This window comes from Hypanus sabinus, chromosome 6, assembly GCF_030144855.1.
Source record: "Hypanus sabinus isolate sHypSab1 chromosome 6, sHypSab1.hap1, whole genome shotgun sequence".
Classification (NCBI taxonomy): domain Eukaryota; kingdom Metazoa; phylum Chordata; class Chondrichthyes; order Myliobatiformes; family Dasyatidae; genus Hypanus; species Hypanus sabinus.
The window spans coordinates 158,883,368-158,903,395 of NC_082711.1; the positions used below are offsets into that span (position 1 = coordinate 158,883,368).

The following is a 20,028-nucleotide window of genomic DNA, read 5'->3' on the forward strand; positions in this document are numbered from 1 at the left end:
AGTTCGATGTCTATTTACAAATTGGATGGCAGAGGGGTAGAAACTGTTCCTGAAGTGATGAGTTTGTGTCTTCAGACTCCTGTACCTCCTTCCTGATGGTAACAATGAGAAGAGGGGATGTCTTGGGTGGTGGTTGTACTTAATGATTGGCGCCACGTTCCTGAGGCATTGCTCTTTGAAGATGCCTTAGACACTATAGAGGCTAGTGCCATGATGGTGAAAGAGACACGTTTAGGCCTAGTGGCGTTTTCCTATTCCTAACCATTCCTGTATCTGCAAACTTAATTGTATGCATTAAAATGAAGATAGGCAAAATCTTGAAAATAACTTAGTCAACTTGAACCATCTCTGTACTGACACATAAAATGCAGAATTGGAATGTGGTGAAATTGTGCTTTAATCAGCAGTTCAGGAAGATTCTTGCACTATGTTAAGCTTAGTTAATAGCGGATTCACCAACTTAAAGGTAAAAGAAACAGCTGCAAAGGGTTAATATTTTTTTAAGATCTAGGTTTAAATTGACATCTCGAACAAATTATTGATATATTTTTAGATAACCCAGCTGATTTTTTTGATTTCTGTATATTAACCATTTTTTCGCTATTAATTGTGAGTTCAGTGTATGAGGGGCACAGAAGACAAGAAACTGTAATGCCAAAGTACCTGATGCTCCTTACCCTTCAATGAACCACTGAGAACTCACATTAAATTATTTAGCATTCAAACCAGAAACAGTCCTTTTTGTTATTTATTCTCGAGTCAAGTTCCTTTCCTTTTTCCTTCATCTATCAGCATAAGTTTCTATTCCCTGTTCCTTCATCTGCTTATGGAGCTTTCTATTAAATATACCTGTACTGTTTTTTCAACTGTTCCATGTGTGCCATGATCTCATCCATCTTGCCCAGAAATGTCAACTACTTACTCCCCTCCATATTTCCTGCCTGACTTGCTGACTTTCTCCAGCATTTTATGTGTGTTATTCTGCAGTCCCGGCATCTGCAGAATCTTTTGTGATTTTGATTTGCTACTTCACCGCGAAGACTCTTCGAGTCATGCCTCCCCCGAAGCTCCAGTTTTCTCTTTGATGGGTGCTCCGTGGGACCCTCTCTCACCGCTCCCCCTCAGTCACCTCTGACTCTTCAACCAGCTTCATGCTCTTTTCCCTCCACCCTACTCTTCCATTCTGGCCCTGATGAAGGGTCTCGGTGTGAAAGGTCGGCCATTTATTCCCCTCCGTAGATGCTGCTTGACCTGCTGAATTCCTCCAGCATTTTGGAACTATTGATCTGGGTGAAGGAAAATTGCCTCCGTATTCTTCACTCACCTCACCTCAACATTTCAACATTGAGTGAGTATTCTTCACTCACCTCAATATTAAACTGATTCCACAACCTATGTGCTCACTTTCAAGAACTCTACAACTCATATTCTCAGTGTTATTTATTTTGTTATTATTACTATTATTGTCACCTTGTCGTCCTGAGATCCCGAGAGTGATGCCGTCTGGAGCTATGCTCCTGGTAGGGTCACCCATGGCAGTAAGGTCAAGGGTGAGGTCCCTGACAAAGAACAATCCAACCAGGACCTCATCGGTGGAACAGGCGGACAAAGTTACTTCGAATTCAATGGCTGTGAAGGCGGATGAAGGCTGCAACAAATCCATCAGCTCCAATCATCATGGTGTCCATGCCACTGGAATCAGTTGGTTGATTTGTGAAGTATCGTGAGCTTCTTGGAGTGCAACATCAATTACACGTTAAACAAATACACGCACAGGTCTCTTCGCTCTGTGGAAACAGAACAAAGAGGGATAGCCACGACTATTATTAATATTTTTGTATATGCACAGATAGCTTTTTTTTGCACATTGGCTATCAGTCTTTGTGTGTAGATTTTCATTGATTCTATTGTATTTCTTTGTTCCTGTGAATGCCTATGTGAATCTTTGAATACTGTATGGTGTTGCTGAAGGGCTTCGGCCCAAAACGTCAACTGTACCCTTTTCCATAGATGCTGCCTGGCCTGCTGAGTTCCTCCAGCATTTTGTGTGTGTTGCTCGGATTTCCAGCGTCTGCAGACTTTCTCATTTGTGATATGGTGCATTTACATCCTTTGATAACAAATATATTTTGAACTTCGAATTTCTTGGTGGCTACAATATATTTTTTGACTTCAAGTTCTGCTCTCCTCAAAGGGATAACACCCTCTGGGTCTATCCTACCAAAACCTATCCTAATTTTAATTCTTCCATTACATTCAAGATAAAATAAGCTCAGATGTCGATACCCTTGTAATATCAGGTTCACAATTATCCTTGTTGATATTCCTTTACACTCTCCTTTTTGTAACTCAGTAAGAGAGTGGAACATTGCAGTTAAGCTAGATAAGTTGCAACACAAATTTCATATAAATTTGTCATATGAACATTTGGAATACCAGCGGCTGTAGGTGTACTTTGTGAGCCTAAGCAGGGATTCATCCATTAAAAAAACACTAAACAACGTTACCTCGGTGATGCAGAGAGATCATCTGAAATGGTTTTGAAGCAGATGAGAACCTACAATAGCTCCTAGCTAATGTCTGCTTGGTTGCTATTTGCAATTCAGAATAAGAATCAGAATTAGGCATATGTTTCAGAATCATGTTTAATATCGCTGGCATATGTCATAAAATTTGTTATCTTTGTGGCAGCAGTACAATGCAATACATGATAGTACAGAGAAAAAATACTGTGAATTACAAAAAGTATATATAGTTACATCAAATAGTTAAATAAGTAGTGCCAAAGAAAAATGTAGTGAGGTAGTGTTCATGGGTTCAATGTCCATTCAGAAATCGGATGGCAGAGGGGAAGAAGCTGTTCCTGAATCACTGAGTGCGTGCCCTCAGACTCCTGTACCTCTTCACTATTGGTAGCAATGAGAAGAGGACATGGATGGGAATGCCACCTGTTTGAGGCACCCCTCCTTGAAGATGTCCTGGATACTATGGAGATGAATACCCACAAAGGACAACGACATCTGAGGAGCCAGGCTGAGAGAGCGCAAAAATCACATTCCCTGGTCAAGAGACTTCAGCTCAAGATGCCTGGCTGCCCTGCAGTAATCATGAGGTTATTCCTGGGGTGTTGAATACTTGTTATTGGATCAGGAGCAGGTGACAGACAACCAAGAGTGAGCAGAAAATCACATCAGCCATGGTATTATTAGTGTGGTTGGACTCGGATTTTAAACTTCTTAAAATACGGTGCTAAAACATGCACCATTAGGTGGCATTAGGTATTGCAGGGAGATGCTTGACATCTGCCTCACATGACTTGAACTAAGTCCAAACTAGAAATTACTTGGGTTAATGTTTAAAATGGAGAGTTGCAAGGAAAATAAAAAGGGGATTTGCATTTACAAATACAAAGTTATCAAACAATTTGGATTTGTCCTATTTAGCACGGACTGCTGCACCAGGCGCAGATAGTTAATGATAATAAATGTCGTTTACAAAACCGAACTTTGATTTTCATAACTTCAAGATGAGAGGAAAGACAGAGCACTTTTCCTGGTTGAACTGAAAATTACTTTTTCACACAGATGAAAACAATTTGTTACGTTTTTTTTTTCTTTTCCAAGAAATGAAGCCAAAATGGAAAGTGAGTTAATTCTAATGAAACAATGTAAAATGACATCATTTATTCAGAAATCATTAATATGTCAGCATTAATATTTTAGCTGAAACATTGCCTGTCATTCTTTTTGCCTGCAATGACTGATAAATCTATAACAGTACGCTGTTAATTTATTGAATATTTATGTGTTATGCCATTTACAAAGCTGTCCAAAGTGATACTAACTAATGATCTCCTGAAGAACATCTCCACAAAAACAACACTCAAAAAGAACTGCGGTTTTAAAAAATAAATGTTCTAAAAATGGCAAGAAAAACAAAATTAGTACAAGTTAGCTTTCTCAACTTTGATGCAGAGAACCTCTTAAGGATGGTGAGATGTCTTTACACCACAATTTAAATGACACAAAATGGATATTTTATTATATTGAAGTAGAGTTAAGATGTTTAACATCTGTGCACACTGAATTGCTCAACGGCTGGATATCACTTGTCAGGACTAAATATTGGAACATACACTCAGTAGCTCCTTTCTCTGGTACCTCATTTACCTAATAAAATGGCCAGTCAGTACATGCTTGTGGTCTTCTGCTGCAGTAGACCATCCACGTCAATGTTCAATGCGTTGTACGTTACAAGATGCTCTTTTGCACACCACTGTTGTAATGTATGGTTATTTGAGTTCATGTTGCCTACTGTCAGCTTGAACCAGTCTGGCCATTCTCTTCTGACCTCTGTCAGGAACGAGGTGATTAACCCACAGAACTGCTGCCCACTGCATGATTTTTGTCTTTTTGCACCATTCTCTGTAAACTCTAGAAACTCTTGTGTATGAAAAATCCCAGGAGATCAGCAGTTTCTGAGATACTCAAACCAGCCCATCTAGCACCAACAATCATTCTATGGTCAATGTCACCTAGATCATATTTCTTCCCCATTCTGATGTTTGGTCTGAACAACAACTGAACCCCTTGACCATGTCTGCACGCGTTTATGCATTGTGTTGCTGCCACGTGAGTTGCTGATTAGCAATTTGCATTAACAAGCAGATGTACAGATGTACCTAATATAGTGGCCACTGAAGGTACGCTGTTCAATGCTCATTTGCCTGCCCAAGCAGTTGCCTCTTTCTCAGACTACTATTTTTCCAAGAGACAATGCCCAAGAGCCTCTTTGAGTGAAGTGTCAAGAAAGTACTGAAATTTCAGGATCTATAATATATATTTAAAACAATTCAAGAGCACTTGCAATTTACTGAAATAATTGGTTACTAGCACTGTGGATTATGGCAAAAGTTTACAATTTAGAGTTTTCCTAATGGTTACTTGGTGGTGACAAACTTGCCTTGAGTTTCTTCCAGAAGCTGGAGAAACATCACTTGAACTGTAGACCGAAATCCCTCAGATGTGTGTGCGTTAACGTTGCGGCACAGTGGAGTTTTGAGGGCAGATTTACTCCACTTCTAATCCGGGTTTCCTTATAAAGTGAGGCAACGTCCGTCATAATGGTGTTCGATAATCTCAAGTTAGAGAATCAGTAATGAACCAAATTCCTAGAGAGAGATAAAGGACGGGATATCTCCATGCACTGGATTGTGAGAACTCTCTAGGGCACTGAATACTTATTCATTTGAAGAACAGATAAAATCACACTTTCTTAGCCTGGGTCAGTGCATGATACATAATTTGGCTCACTTCAGCACATTTTGCCCCTGATAAAATTATTAAAGGAAAATTAACTAAGATAAATATTTTAGTATATTTTGTGCTGCTTTTGATTGGTTAGTGAATACCATTCAGTGAAATGCTTAACTCTTGTCTCTATGCCATTTCCAATTTCTAACCATATCAGATTCTTTTAATACAGGTGGCAGCTGAAAGAATAGTGAGAAAAACAGAACTGCCAATCTCCAAGGGAACGGCTAAGTTCTAATTATACCGGTTAGGTTGTTTTCCAATTGTCAATCAAAGACATTCAGAGCAGACCATCCAAAAATTGTTTTGTTGCCCATCACATGCCATTTTCTAAAAGGCCATTACTGTGGAAGCGAAGTGATGGACAGCATCAGGAGTAAAGCAATCTCAAAGTCTCAGTCTGCATGGTGCTAAGAACAACAGTTCTTCGTTGCGTTAGACAGTCAATAATAGTCGATAAAAAGGAGGCAGTTTAGATCACATAAAGGAAAGTGTCTTGTGTATGGCTGCCATTCTGCCGCGGTCTGAAGTAAACAAGAACCAATGTAAAAGTGCCTGGAGGATAATGTTGCACTGCTGGTTAGGGGTTTGTATTTCCACAGAGCAAAATAGACTGGCAGACCTCACTCACATTAACCTGAGGTACTGCATATAGTAGCAACATACTACAAACTCTGTAAATATAAAATACAATGCTAGAAATGCTCAGTCATCTAGTCAGCATTTATAGAGAGGGGAAAACACAGCCACTACTTTGAATCATTAAGTTTCATCTGAACATTATATTAAAAAATGCATGGAATTACTTTCTTTCATGTGCATGTTTAAACACAGAGCACTGAACACAGACCATTGCAGCAGCATACAGGCCCTTCGGCCCACAGTGTTGTGCAACCCTTTAATAAAAACTAATATATTTAGAGTTCTGTAGTCTATCAGCTGATATTATACTGCAGTGACCTGAAAGCTAAATTGTGGACAGATTTTTAGTGACTTTCAAACCAGTCGTTTAAGTTGAGTGTGACTAAGGAGTGTGCTGACATTGCAGTACCCTTATCACTGATTAACTGCAAGCGATCAAACTGGTTCTTGACAGCTGGGTTTACTTACAGCTTTCATATATGTGCAAAATTCAAACATAGCTCCTGATATTTTGGAGACACACATTTATGGTTAATGGTGAAGATAAAGGGAGGAGTTTAATCAACTTTCCCTCAGTAGATTAAGTCATCGTTAGAAGAAGTTATCTCTTTTCATCCACATATTATCCAAACATTTCTATTTTATTATGACAAAAATCCAGAGTTCAATGTCTTTTTTACCTTGTCTCTTAAAGTTCTAAAAGTTCAAAGTCCAAAGTAAATTTTATTATCAAAGTACATCTATGTCGCCATACTGAGGTACGTTTTTCTGTGGGCATGCTCAGCAAGTTAGAATAGTAACAATAACAGGGCTTCACATTGGCGCTACTTCTGTTTGATGTCTCCATGTTTTCGTTCTATAGCTATGCAGAAGACATTCTAATGAACCGTTTAACATTCCCTTGATCTGTTTGTTCAGTCTCATGAGATGTGACTTGAAGAACAATTTCCTCCCTTTTTCCCTGGTCCTGCCCAGCCACCAGTCAAGTCAAATGACCAGTTACAAAATGTACATCATGGAGCTCTTTTACTGTTTCAAAGGCAGCACCTTTGTGTAATTAACTCTTTCCTTCATTGACTGTTCCTCAGGATTGGCATGACTTCACTTTCTTGGGTTCTGCTGAGCTGATGAGGCCTTTGTGTGATTTGCAGACCGTATCACACATGGGTCAGGAGGTGTTTGGCAAGACGGGTGGATGGGCTGCACACACAAAATGCCGGAAGAACTCATCATGTCAGATGAGTATCAATAGAGGGAAATAAACACTGAATGATTGGGACTAATGATATAGTGATGAATCTGGATGAAGGGTCTCAGCCCACAACATTGACTATTTACTTTCCTCCACAGTTACTGCCTGACTTGCTGAGTTCTTCAAATATTTTGTATCAGTTGCTCAAGAATTCCAGCAGCTGTAGTATCTCTTGTGTCTCTGGGTAGACGCATCTTTTGTGAGCTGATGTGGTCTTTCACATTGAGGTTCAGTGTCTTCCTAATAGAAGCATTTGAGGCTCTTAGTACTTTTTCTTCTTTGCCTCACGTGATCACAGACATGGATTCCAACAGCTTGTGTAGACTTTTTATTTGCTAAGGAAGTGCTGAGGTCATCCTGTGGGGTAGTTGAGATTCTAGCAATGACTTTCTTGTAGGGGTGTTTCTGTTATCATTGGCACTTTGTGAACAAATTGATGAAGATAGCAAGCAGATTTGGAGGCAATTACAGTAAAGGAGTCATCACATAGGTGGTACCTCATCCAGGTGATGACGTGCTTGCGTCAGAGCTGCAGCAGTCAGGGAGACCTGACTACTTCTGCTGCTATGACTACGAACACCTAAGAGGTGATTTTAATTTGCACTTCATTGTGTTGAATTGCTATTACCTACCAGAAATGAATGAGCTGAAAAATCATTGAATCACCATCATCATCATCATTATATTCCGTGTTGTATGACATGGGTGATCATGGTCTATGACCATAATTGTTCTTGGCAGATTTTTTTTGCAGAAGTGGTTTGCCATTGCCTTCTTCTGGACAGTACCCTTACAAGACAGGTGACCCCAGCCATTATCACTACTCTTCCGAGATTGTCTGCCTGGCATCTGTGATCACATAACAGGAATTGTAATATGCATCAGCAGCTCATACGTCCATCCACCACCTGCTCCCATGGCTTTATGAGACCCTGACTGGAGGATAAGCAGGTGCTACACCTTGCCCTGCAGGCTAACAGAGGGAAGGACTGTCTTGCACTTTCTTTGTAGAGACGTATCTTCACACCACCGCCCAAGATCACTGATTCAAATCAAGCGTTCCAGTAGTTTTGAATGGAAAACTAGAGGTAACATTTCTATAATGAACACCATCCAGTTGTCCAGATGTGAACTTGGTCTATAATTGCAATCTTTGAACATCTGCCGTGAACCAGACTAAGTACAGGAAGGTGTTGGACTGCATGTGGAAATTCCTCTTTCATATACCTGAGGTGAGAGGTCAGCACCTGGACTAAGATTTGAGGATTATTAAGTGTGTTGTCATTGCAAATAAGCTATCACATTGCTGCATCATTTAGGGTAGGTGAGTGATAAGAAGAATCAAAGGAGCATCGACGGTTCTAATGTAGTTTATTGTTGCCCTGATACTGCTGTGCAGTGTTACTCCAGAGTAATGCTAGAGATGGCTTTGCCTTTTGCCCTAAGTCTTGAACCCAAGGAATAAACAAAATGAACCAGTGAGGATAAAGTACCGGCAATTATTTCTTTTGTAAAAAGGACTGTCATAACTCACTCACACCAGTGGTGATCATGAATGATGGATCTTTCACACTAATGAAAGAGCTGTCATAACTCACTGTCCTAAGCATGATATCCACCATGGGATAAAGGATCTGATTTATGATCTTTTACGTCCAGCTGCCCAGGTAAACCAACAAACTGTTTAAATCCAATATTAAAGCTTTAATATTCTGTCAGAACGCCAATGTGTTTACATTAATTGCAATCTAATTATTCTACATAGAGACTCACTAAATTTATTTGGTGAATATGGCCTGATTTATCAGTCATCTGCACCCTGTAATACTTTTACAACACAGATCCTGTTAGATCTACTCCAAATAGCATCAGACGTTCCTTATAGATTTTGAGTCACCCAGTGAAATGGATGAGACATTTATATCACCACTGAAAGAGGTACCACGGTGAGGCAACAATTAATGTTAGCACCTCACAACTCCAGTGATCCAGTTTCAATCCTGACATGAGTTCTATCCATTTTGGAGATTCCTGGTCCCCCTGTGAACACCTGGCTATTCCCTGGGTGCTGTAGTTTCCTCATCACTTCCCAAAGACATGCTGGTAAATCAACTGATGGTTTTGTAGATTGTTTTATCTAACAATCAAAACAATCAAGAGGAAGTTGATAGGCATGAGTTACAAGATGCTAAGGAGAGATAATGGGAACTAATGGGAATGATATTGGGTCTGATGGGCTAAGCAGCTAACTTTTTCTCTCATAGTAGATTTTTTAATTACTGCATACTGATCCAAAAGAATAAAAAAAGAGGTTTTACTACAAGGTTATCTAGCAATCAATGAAGTGTATGTTGATGGACAAAAACATTTCTGTCTTCCTCATGGTTCTGGACCAAGCTTTATTTATTTTGGTTAGGTTGAGTTGTCCTCCGGTCTTGGCAATTGACTTCCAAACGTCACCATGTAACAGTGCACTTTTGGTTGTGGTGTGCCCTACAGATCCTTATTTTGTCTGGAGTGAAGACTCCAGCTTGAAACCTATTCATTCAGATAGCCACATTAAAAAAAAATCTTTAACTAATAAGCAATGAATGACTATGACATTGTGTGTTTTAGCTTTGTAAGCAAACATGAACAGCCACTTGGGACAAAACAAGATCTCACAATGATTTGAAGAGCAACTATAGGTTGACAAGTGGTTATGATTGAGGGACAAGTGTCTTCTAATAGTTCAAAGTCATTGGAATGCCAATATCCACTGGATCGTCTCAGGTAAATGATAGCCAAGATTCAACTGCACATTCATAAAAATACAAAGTTTCCCTTCATGAGTTTGTTTATTGTAAATCTACTCTCACAAATTCAATTTAACCATTTCCATCTGTGACACATCTCTTTCACTCAGTTCCGTCGATACTTGGAATGAGAAATCTATATCTCACAATCTGAGAAGCCAATGGCTATTTAAATATAATATAAATATATGACATATATAAAATATAATATATTATAAAATTATAAAATATAATTTAACATAAAATATAATATAATATAAATAAATAAATGGCTATAAAATATGGCTATTTCTAGAATATGTATCAGGTCAACATCATCTGTGATCGTGGTGCTCAGTTGTTTGATTCACTTTGGCTACTACGTTTCCGACACAGTGACTATTCATGAAGTGTGCATCAGTGGCTGTAGTGTGCATTACATATCAGAGGGAAAGGAAGGGTGCTATTTGATAAAGTAGGTTGAAGTCAGCATCGTTTCCATGTTAGCAATGGTAATGTTGGAATTTATTGAGGAAATAGCAGACAAGGGAAACAAGAGAGACAATGGATGTTGTTTTCAGAAGGCCTTTGACAAGGTGCTACACTGAGGCTGCTAAATTAGATAAGAGCCCATGGTATTAGAACATAGAACAGTGCAGCACAGTACAGGCTCTTTGGCCCACAAAGTTCTGCCAAAAATGTAACCTGCTCTAAGATCAATCTAACCATTCCCTCCCACATAGGTCTTCAATTCTCTTTCAACTATCTGCCGATCTAAAAGTCTCTCAAAATATCCTTAATATATCAGCCTCTGTCACCACCCCTAGCAGCGTGTCCCATGCCTCTATCACTTAGTAAAAAATCTACCTCCGACATTCCCCTATACTTATAAGTTATGCCCCTTTGTATTAGCCTAGATGGAGATTTATCAGATTTACACTAGTACTAGTGGGAATAAAGGGGGCCTTTTCTGGTAGGCTGCCAATGACAACTGGTGTTCCACATGGGTTGTTGTTGGGTCCATAACTTTTCATGTTATATGTCAATGACATGGATGCCAGGAATTAATAAACTTACGGCCAAGTTTGTGGATGATAAATGGAAGGGAATGTAATGCTGAGAAAGCGAGGAGTCTGCAGAAGGGTTTGGGCAGATTAGGGCAATGGGTAAAGAAGTGGCAAATGGAATACAGTGTAGGCAAGTGTACGGCCATGCACTTTGGTAGAAGGAGTAAAGGCATAGTCCATTTTCTGAACAGGGAGCAAATTCAGAAATCAGAGACGCACAGGAACTTGGGAATCTTTGTGCAGAATCTCCGTTAATATTCACTTGCATGTTGATTTGGTAGTAAGGAAGTCAAATGCAATGTTAGCATTCACTTTGCAAGGACTAGAATATAAAAGCAATATGAAGAGGCTTTTTAAAGCATTGGTCAGACCATATTTGGAGTATTGAGGGCAGTTTTGGACCCCATATCGAAGGAACAACATACTGGCATTGGAGGGGGTCCAGAAAAGGTTTGCAAAAGTGAACCCTGGAATGAAACAGTAAACATATAAGGAGTATTCAATGGCTCTAGGCCTGTACTCACTGGATTTTAGAAGATTGGTGGGGGGGGGGGGGGTGGAGTCTCATTAAAACATACTGAAAGGCCTAGATAGAGTGAGCATGGAGAGGATGTTTCCAGTAACACAAAGTACACGGCAGATGCTGGGGTCAAAGCAACACGCACAACACGCTGAAGGAACTCAGCAGGTCGGGCAGCATCCGTGGAAGTGAGCAGTCAACGTTTTCAGCCGAGACCCTTCGTCAGGACTGAAGAGGGAGGGGGCAGGGGCCCTACAAAGAAGGTAGGAGGAGGGTGGGAAGGAGAAGGCTCGTAGGTGCCAGGTGAAAAACAAGTAAGAGGAAAGATCAAGGGGTGGGGGAGGGAATAGGCAGGAAAGGTGAAGAAGGAATGTAACGGGAAATCACTGTGTAGTAGAAGAAGGCAGAATCATGAGAGAGGTGATAGGCAGCTGGAGGAGCAGGCAGAGTGAAACTGGGATGGGGAAGGGAGAGGGAGTTTCCAATAGTGGGACAGTCTAGAACCAAGGGGCACAGCCTTGGAATAGAAGGACATCCCATCAAAACAGAAATGAGAAGGAATTTCTTCAGCCAGAGGATGATGAACCTGTGGAACTCGTTGCTGTAGAGGTCAAGTCATTGCATACTGTATATTTAAAACAGAAGTTGGTGGGTTCTTGATTAATGAGGGCGTCAAAGATTATGGGGAGAATGCAGGAAAATGGTGTTGAGAGGTAATATAAGTCAGTCATGGTCAAATGCAAAGAAGGTTTGATGGGCTGAATGGCCTAATCCTGTCCCTGTAACTTATGGCTTTATATAAATGCAAGTCCTCTTCTCGTTACTCCCTGCATTGAGTCTGTTGATGCAATTATATCCCTGGAACTGAACTGACTGTCAATTTTACAGGTGCTAGTCTAACATCCATCATGCAAAATTAGAGAATTTATGTCCTTTACTGATCAATCTGACTTTAATTTACAAAGCTTCTATATTAAATAATTGACTTTCCAATTGATCCAAACCACCCTTAAATTATTGTGTGTAATTTAAGATGGTTTGAATCAATTGGAAAGTTCTAATATTAAAAGCTTCCATTAGGAATCCAAGCAACACACACAAAATGCCTGAGGAACTCAACAGGCCAGGGAGCTTCTATGGTAAAACGTAATCGATGTCTCAGCCTGACACCTCGACTGCGCTTTTTTTCCACAGATGCTGCCTGGCCTGCTGAGTTCCTCCAGCATTTTGTGTGTGTTGCTTGGATTTCCAGCATCTGCAGATTTTCTCTTGTTTGTGATTAGGAAACCAAACCAGCTCTGAGCTTCCAGTTTTAACGAAGGTGAGTTTCATGGGCAGCAATTTATCTCAGTAGGATCTTGCACTAAAATCTTGTGGCTTAGGGACAATGAATATTAGAGATTATCATCCAGATCCAAGAAACAATCATGTTACCTACACAATTTTCTTTTGCAGCCCCACCATGAGCTATCCCCAAGTATTGACTAAGCCTCCTCTCTGACCATCTCCAAGTTGTCCTTTACCTTCTCTGGATCTCAGAGCTCTTTATAATACTGATCCCTGTCTTCAGCAATGATTCTCTTGTGACCTCTACCCAGTTAAAGATATATCCAGCAAAAGACTGCTACTGCATGAAGAAATAGTTATGGACTTCAGCATGATAATTGAGTCAAATTTTGATTTTACTTCTCACTGCTGCCTTTGGGAAGGAGGTACAGAAGCTTTAGGACCCACACCACCAAGTTCAGGAACAGTTATTACCCTTCAACCATCATGTTCTTGAACCAGCGTAGATAACTTTACTCACTTCAACACTGAACCGGATTCCACAACCTATGGCCTCACGATCTAAAACTCATGATCTCAGTATTATTCATTTGCTAGCTTATTCATTTTTTTACTTCCATAGTTTGCCTTCTTTTGCACATTGGTTGTTGTCGGTCTTTGTGTGTAGTTTTTCATGATTCTATTGTATTTCTCTGTTCTACTGTGAATTCCTGCAAGAAAATGAATCTCAAGGTCAGATATGGTAGTATATAGTATATGTACTTTACTTTGAACTTAGAAGTTTTGAACTTCAGTGCTGAAAATATAAGGCTTTTCTATGGTCAATCTTCCTCTATTGAAGTGACATTCATTTCAAATTCTTTTTACATGAGCATAGTCACTGTGAATGTTTTATTATTTGACTTAGACCAATACTGTGTGTATTTCCAAGAGACAAACTGACAGCTTCATTTCCGCTTTGGTTCACCAGGCATTTGCGCAAGATCTGCCACATTATTGATGATCACAGTTATAGGGAGAATATTTCCATTTCCTCAGTAGTACGCTGTGGCTGTGGCATAGTATGGAAACATCAATGGCCTTGAATGGCCAAAAAGTAGTGGATTCAGCCCAGTCCACCTTGGACAAAGCCCTCCCAGCCATTGAGCATATCTACATGAAATGTTGTCACAGGAAAGCAGCACCCATCATTGGGAACCCCCACCACCCCAGATATACAGTACAGTCTTCTTGCTGTTGCCATCAGGAAGAAGGTACAGGAGTCTCAGAATTCACACCAAGAGCTTCAGGAACAGTTAATATCCTCAATCAAAGGCTCCTGAACCAAAAGGGATATCTACATTCAGCTTCCTGTGCCCCATCATTGAATGTTCCCACAACACATGGACTCAACTTTCAAGGACTCTTCATTTCATGTTCTCAATATTTATTGCTCCTTTATTTATTATTATTATTATTTATTTCTTTTTGAATCTGTACAGTTGTCTTCTGCACTCTGGCTGAAAGCCCTGGTTGGGCGGTCTTTCATTGATTCTAATATAGTTATTATTCTATAGTTTTGTTGAATATGCCCACAAGAAAATTACTCTCAGGGATGTATATGTTGACATATATATACTTTGATAATAAAATTTACCTTGAACTTTGAATTTAGAACATCATTTGGTCCCTAAGTCTCTGGAGTTGATATGAACTTAATTTGGAGAGATGAACAAATCCTTGGCTAAAAAGATAGATTTGAAGGAAATTCAGGGAAAGAGGAGAGTTAGAAATGTTAAGAAGTTAAGGCTTTGACAACTGTAGACATATCTACCAATGGAGAAGAGGCCAAAATGGGAGGAGGACAGATATCTTGAAGAGTTATATGCTTGTAAAAGGTTATCATATAGAAATTTTTGCGAGGTGTGCCATGGAAAGTTCTGAATACAAGAATTTTAAAACCTAGTCAGCCCTACTCAGATGACAAAGTTGTATTCACAAAGTTGATGAGTGAATGGGATGTAATGTAAGAAAGAACATGGGTAATCACATTTTGGATAACAAATCTTGGAAGAAGAGCAAGCTAGGCTGCTCAGGTGTACTTTGGATAGTCAGGTCTAGAACTAACAATGGCGAGGAAGCAAGTTTTATCAAGGGTTCAGCTGAGCAAGAGCAAATTCTGATTATATTACAGAAACTGGAATAAGTGGTACACATAATTAGTCCGATATAATTATAGCGTCAGATATAACACTGAAATGACAACCAAGTGCATACAATTGTGCCATTTATGAGATATGTCAGCCAATGGTTTCAGCACCTATTTACATCAATCCAACCCACACAAAAGAGCCAATCACAAAAAAATACTTTTTTTCTTGCAGTACTTGGTTGGTACAAGCTTGTAGCTGGAGCATTAGGGACAATATGGTATGAGTTCACTGAATTTCAACCTAAATCCACTTTCCATAAATTGCTGATTTTATTTTGTGATTTTACACCCATGTCACACCATACCATACCAATGACCCCTCACTCCAAATGCACACAGAGATTTTTCTACCAAACATTAAGAAGTAAATTACGGGACAGTTAGACACAGGATCAACTTTGTGCTTCTTCACTTGTTGGAAGAGGGAAAATGGAGGGGGAGGGAGGGGAGTGGATAAGCAGTACCCAGAGTAAATGTCAGATCAACTCTACTGAGGCAATGCATTTATTCTTTCAAGTTCAAGTATCAATATATGAGATCAGGCATACATTACCATTCAATGCCATAAAAACCTGATTAAATTTGGGTGTAAATGGATCGAGGTATTTTAAGGGCTTTCAGATACAATATCCCCTTGTAGTAATAAAGTCATTTTAATAATTTGGGTAACTTCTGCCAAACTTCACATATACCATACACTTCACAGGAACTGGAAACTGTGTCATTCAAATCAATATTGTGTTATTATGTTCCACTTTTGGGCTGAAAAGGGTGACAAATGGAAGCTATGACCTGACGTCTAATGAAAAATGAATTTGAATATCTTTAACTCTGTTTCCAAATGTCTGTTTACAAATGGCACGAGTAATGATTCTAAATAGTAAGTTCTACCATTATTAAAATCAGTTGCAGAGAACTATCATTAACACTAATAACCTTGTTTAAATTTGTGGTATTTTTTAATATATTTGTCATCAGCACTCATTGGTTAATCGATTAATGTACGCAATGTTGGGCCTATAAACTGCTGTTAATTCAGGTGCCTCACATGATTAAGCTCATCATTCCCTCTAAGCCAACTCCAATGCTGGTGTCAGCCACACCCACTGGGTGCTTTGAAGTGGGTGTAATGTCATGTTAGCATAAAATCTGAGCATCCCATTCTCAGTTTGCAGGACCTCCTGAGTTTTGCAAATAGAGTCATACAGCATGAAATCAGACCTTTAGTCCTAGCTGATCTATGCCAACCAAGATTCCTAACCTGACCAAGTCTTTTAAAACCTGACTCCATCTGTACATGACCAGTATCCACTGCAAGTGGTATGAAACTAAGTGAAGGCCCAAAGTACTGTTCTTTGAAATAATTTCAAAAAATAACAAAGCCAGAACCAGGGGAAGGACCAAAACTGAAACCTTATAACTCTGAGAGGTTCTTGATTATGACTAAGACCTTATGTCAGTTCCACATTCTTGCCTTCCTGCGAGCCTGAATTAACAGCAGTTTATAGGCCCAACATTGTGTACATTAATTGATTAACCCATGACTGTTGATGACAAATATATTAAAAGATAACACAAATTTTAAAAATGTGATTATTGTTAATGCTTGTTCTCTGCAACTGAAAAATTGAAGAGTTCTCTGAAAAATTGAAGAGAAGAAGAATTTGAACTGTGATGCAGCCAGATTAACTCTGTCATCACATAGAAGATTGTACTACAAATGGGTTTTGGTCATCTTCCACCAGCACCCTTTATAGTAAGTTCAGATGGGAGAATTTCACGTCTTTAGCCTAAGATAGATATCATTCATCTTTTTAAAAGTTCAAAGTAAAGTCACTATCAAAGCACATATATATTAGCAAATACTAACTTAAAATTCCTTTTTTTGCAGGCATCTACAGGGGAAAAAAGAAATATAATAGAATTTACAAAAAATTCTACATAAACAACCGAAGACAATCAACATGCAAAAGAAGACAAGCTGTACAGAAAAAAATTATACTGAGAACATGAGATATAAAGAGTCCTTGAAAGTGAGTTTGCAGGTCATAGAATCAGTTCTGAGCAGAAGTGATTGAAGTGCCCTGCACTGGTTCAACAGCCTGATGGTTGTAAGGGAATAACTGTTCCTGAACCTGGGGGTGTGGGACCTGAAGTTTCAACATCTCCTGCCTGATGGCAATAGCAAGATGAGGGCATGGCCTGAGTGGCGTGGTTCCTTGATGATGGACGCTCCATGTAAATGGTGGTAGACTTACTTCTATCTAATAATACTAGTTTGAGTATAAAATCAGTTCAACATAATCAAACCTATATCAAAAAGCAAGCAACGTGCAGATGCTGGAAAACAAATAGGAATAAAACTTGGAACAACACAGCAAGTAAGGATGTAGCATGGAAGGTCTCAGAATGGTTCTGGTGGAAGATGATTGACCTGAACTGTTCCTTCTGTTTTCCCCCAACAGATGCTGCTTAACCTGCTAGGTATTTCCAGCACTTGCTGCCATTATACATAATTCCTTTGAGTAAGTGAATGTTTCTCCATGTTGCAAAAATGTCTACATGCCAAAAGGGACTTAATTGTCCATGAAGTGTTTCAAGATATCCTGAGGACATAAAGAGGACTATATATATGTACAGTTCATTTTACTCACTCATCCTAATTGTTTTAAGTGTAAACCATTTTGACAGAAGGAAGTGCTTGGCAATTTACATTTCTCCGAATGTATGGTGTACCGGAATGTATTTTCATGTCAGTTATTTCAATCTAGAAAGAATAATGCACAGATTTCTGGCATCCCTGCCCACTACCCCCCCCCCCCCATCACCATACCCCGCACACATACGCACACCCTAACGTGAAAAGCTTTATCATTTCGTGGGAAAGAAAGGCTTCTGTAAATCATATCCATGCGACTCAGCTCTATATATGCTTTAAGACAGACATTCCCCTTTTGTTTATGCCTGACTCTGCTTACTATCTCTCTATGTATCTGTCTGTCTCCCTTGTCAGTCAGAAATGTTTTTATTTGTATTGGGCTCCATATTGCCTACAATTAAACGGCGTGTCTTACCTTTTTAAGGTTGATGGATGTGCCTTCTCATGCTAATGTGCCTTCTCCAATGTCCTTCATTTGTCAGAGATCACGGCCATTTACTGCAGGTCATTATTTCATTAAGATTTCAACAGAATACTTCCAATGTACAGTGAGTGATCCATTTCTCACACACACCCACCGCATTAGCCTCTGAATACTCTCATTATACCATTACTAATTAGAAATTCTCAAATCAACCGTTGCATTAAAAGACAGTGTGTGGAGCATATGGCATAATATCCTATTAATGAACACTCTAAATTCAAACTCAGGTCAGATGCTCATTTCATGTTCGTGTCACAGAGCAAGAGAGCGACCTTCTTTTAAAATGCATAATGGAGCCTGACTCGGAGAGATGATGCCTTGGGCAAAAGCTTAATTCTTTTTTAAGCTTCTCTCCCCTCCACAATTATAAATAAAATAATTTTTTGTTTTTGCAAAATAATAGTTTGCAGACTGGCATTGTCCCATTAACTTAAACATGTTGTAAATATCCCTTGTTATGGTGAATCCCCTTACACATTAATAGCATTAGCTGTTCTGGTGCTTCCTGCAGAAACTTTACTGTTTTGGTGAATTATTGTTTATGTTCATGCTTCCCCTTCTGGTTTATGTTTGAATTTCTTTCTCCTCATTTGTATGTAAGTTTTCTTTAAAACAATTGATTTGGCAGTGTTTTCATTGAATTATACCAGTTCCCTATGTGTTTCATCTGCAAAATCTCTCATTTCCAAAAATTTCACATAGGCCAAATGCATTGTTCCTGCAAAGAAGATGCAACAGAACCGATTACATATTAAACAGTTGAAAATCACTCCACATTTGAGGAACTGTTAACGGAATCTAAGGTAAATATAGAACAAAGACCCACGCCGCCACATCTCACAGGGGTCTACTAGGTTAATAGACTGTAGAGACCATCATAACCTGACTAAGGTCCACACCACTTCCATTGCAACAGTATAAATTAATCATTTATGAAGGAGTACCTTAAATACAATGCAATATTCCCTGTAGAGATTTTCACACATTATTAGTTCAATTTAGAGTGACATATGGAATCTCTTATTGAGTGAAGTAAATAATTTTTTTTAAACTGCAGATGCTGGAAATCTGAAATAAAAGCAGAAAGTGATGGAACCTTGAGCAAGTCAGAAGTGAGGAAAATGATGTTTCAGGTGCAGGATCCTGCAGCAACAGTAAGTAAGCTTCCCTGTAGCTCATTTCCAGTTTTTTGTGGAGATCCAAGAAAGAAGATCAGATTTGATCTTTGCTTTACAACTCACTTTAGTTCCCGCCTAGAAATTTATGATGTGAACGCCATAAAAATGAATGGTTTGATTTAGTCGTGAATATTAATTCAAGAGAAATCTAGCTTTATGTGACATCTTCATAAAGCTCTTTTGCTTTTTATTAAAACATGTTCTTACAAAATTGATAAAAATTTTAACACATAAAATTGAAACAAATGGCATTGGTGTAACATCTTTCATTATCTCCAAAGCCAGGAGATAAAATCTTATAGCGCAGGGAAATGTGGCAATCGAGATGTCGGGAGCAACAGTGAATTCAATTAACACCAAAATCTTTTTCTGATGAAGTTCGTGAAGGAATGAATGTTGAACTGAGAATTTGCTGTTCATTAGTTAGAAGACTTTACAACATAGGAGCAGAATTAGGCTATTTGGCCCATCAAGTCAGCTTAGCCATTTCATCATGGCTGATTTATCATTCCTCTCAATGCCCTTCTCCTGCCTTCTCACCTTAACCAATCAAGAACAATCAACACACTTACCAATCAAGAACATACCAATCTACGCTTTAAATATACTCCATATCTGTTATGACAATGAATTCTGCAGATTCACCAGTCTCTGGCTAAAGT

The 20,028-nt window shown here is 39.1% G+C and overlaps 1 long non-coding RNA gene across 2 annotated transcripts in view; it reads left to right on the forward strand.

Moving 5' to 3' along the window:
• Nucleotides 1–20,028, forward strand: part of LOC132396006 (uncharacterized) — a 130,559-nt gene that overhangs the window by 39,535 nt on the left and 70,996 nt on the right. For both annotated transcript variants that reach the window (XR_009512805.1, XR_009512806.1), the window contains exons 2-3: nucleotides 16,937–17,078; nucleotides 19,246–19,342. This is a non-coding gene — a long non-coding RNA (uncharacterized LOC132396006). The remainder of the gene's footprint in view (nucleotides 1–16,936; nucleotides 17,079–19,245; nucleotides 19,343–20,028) is intronic.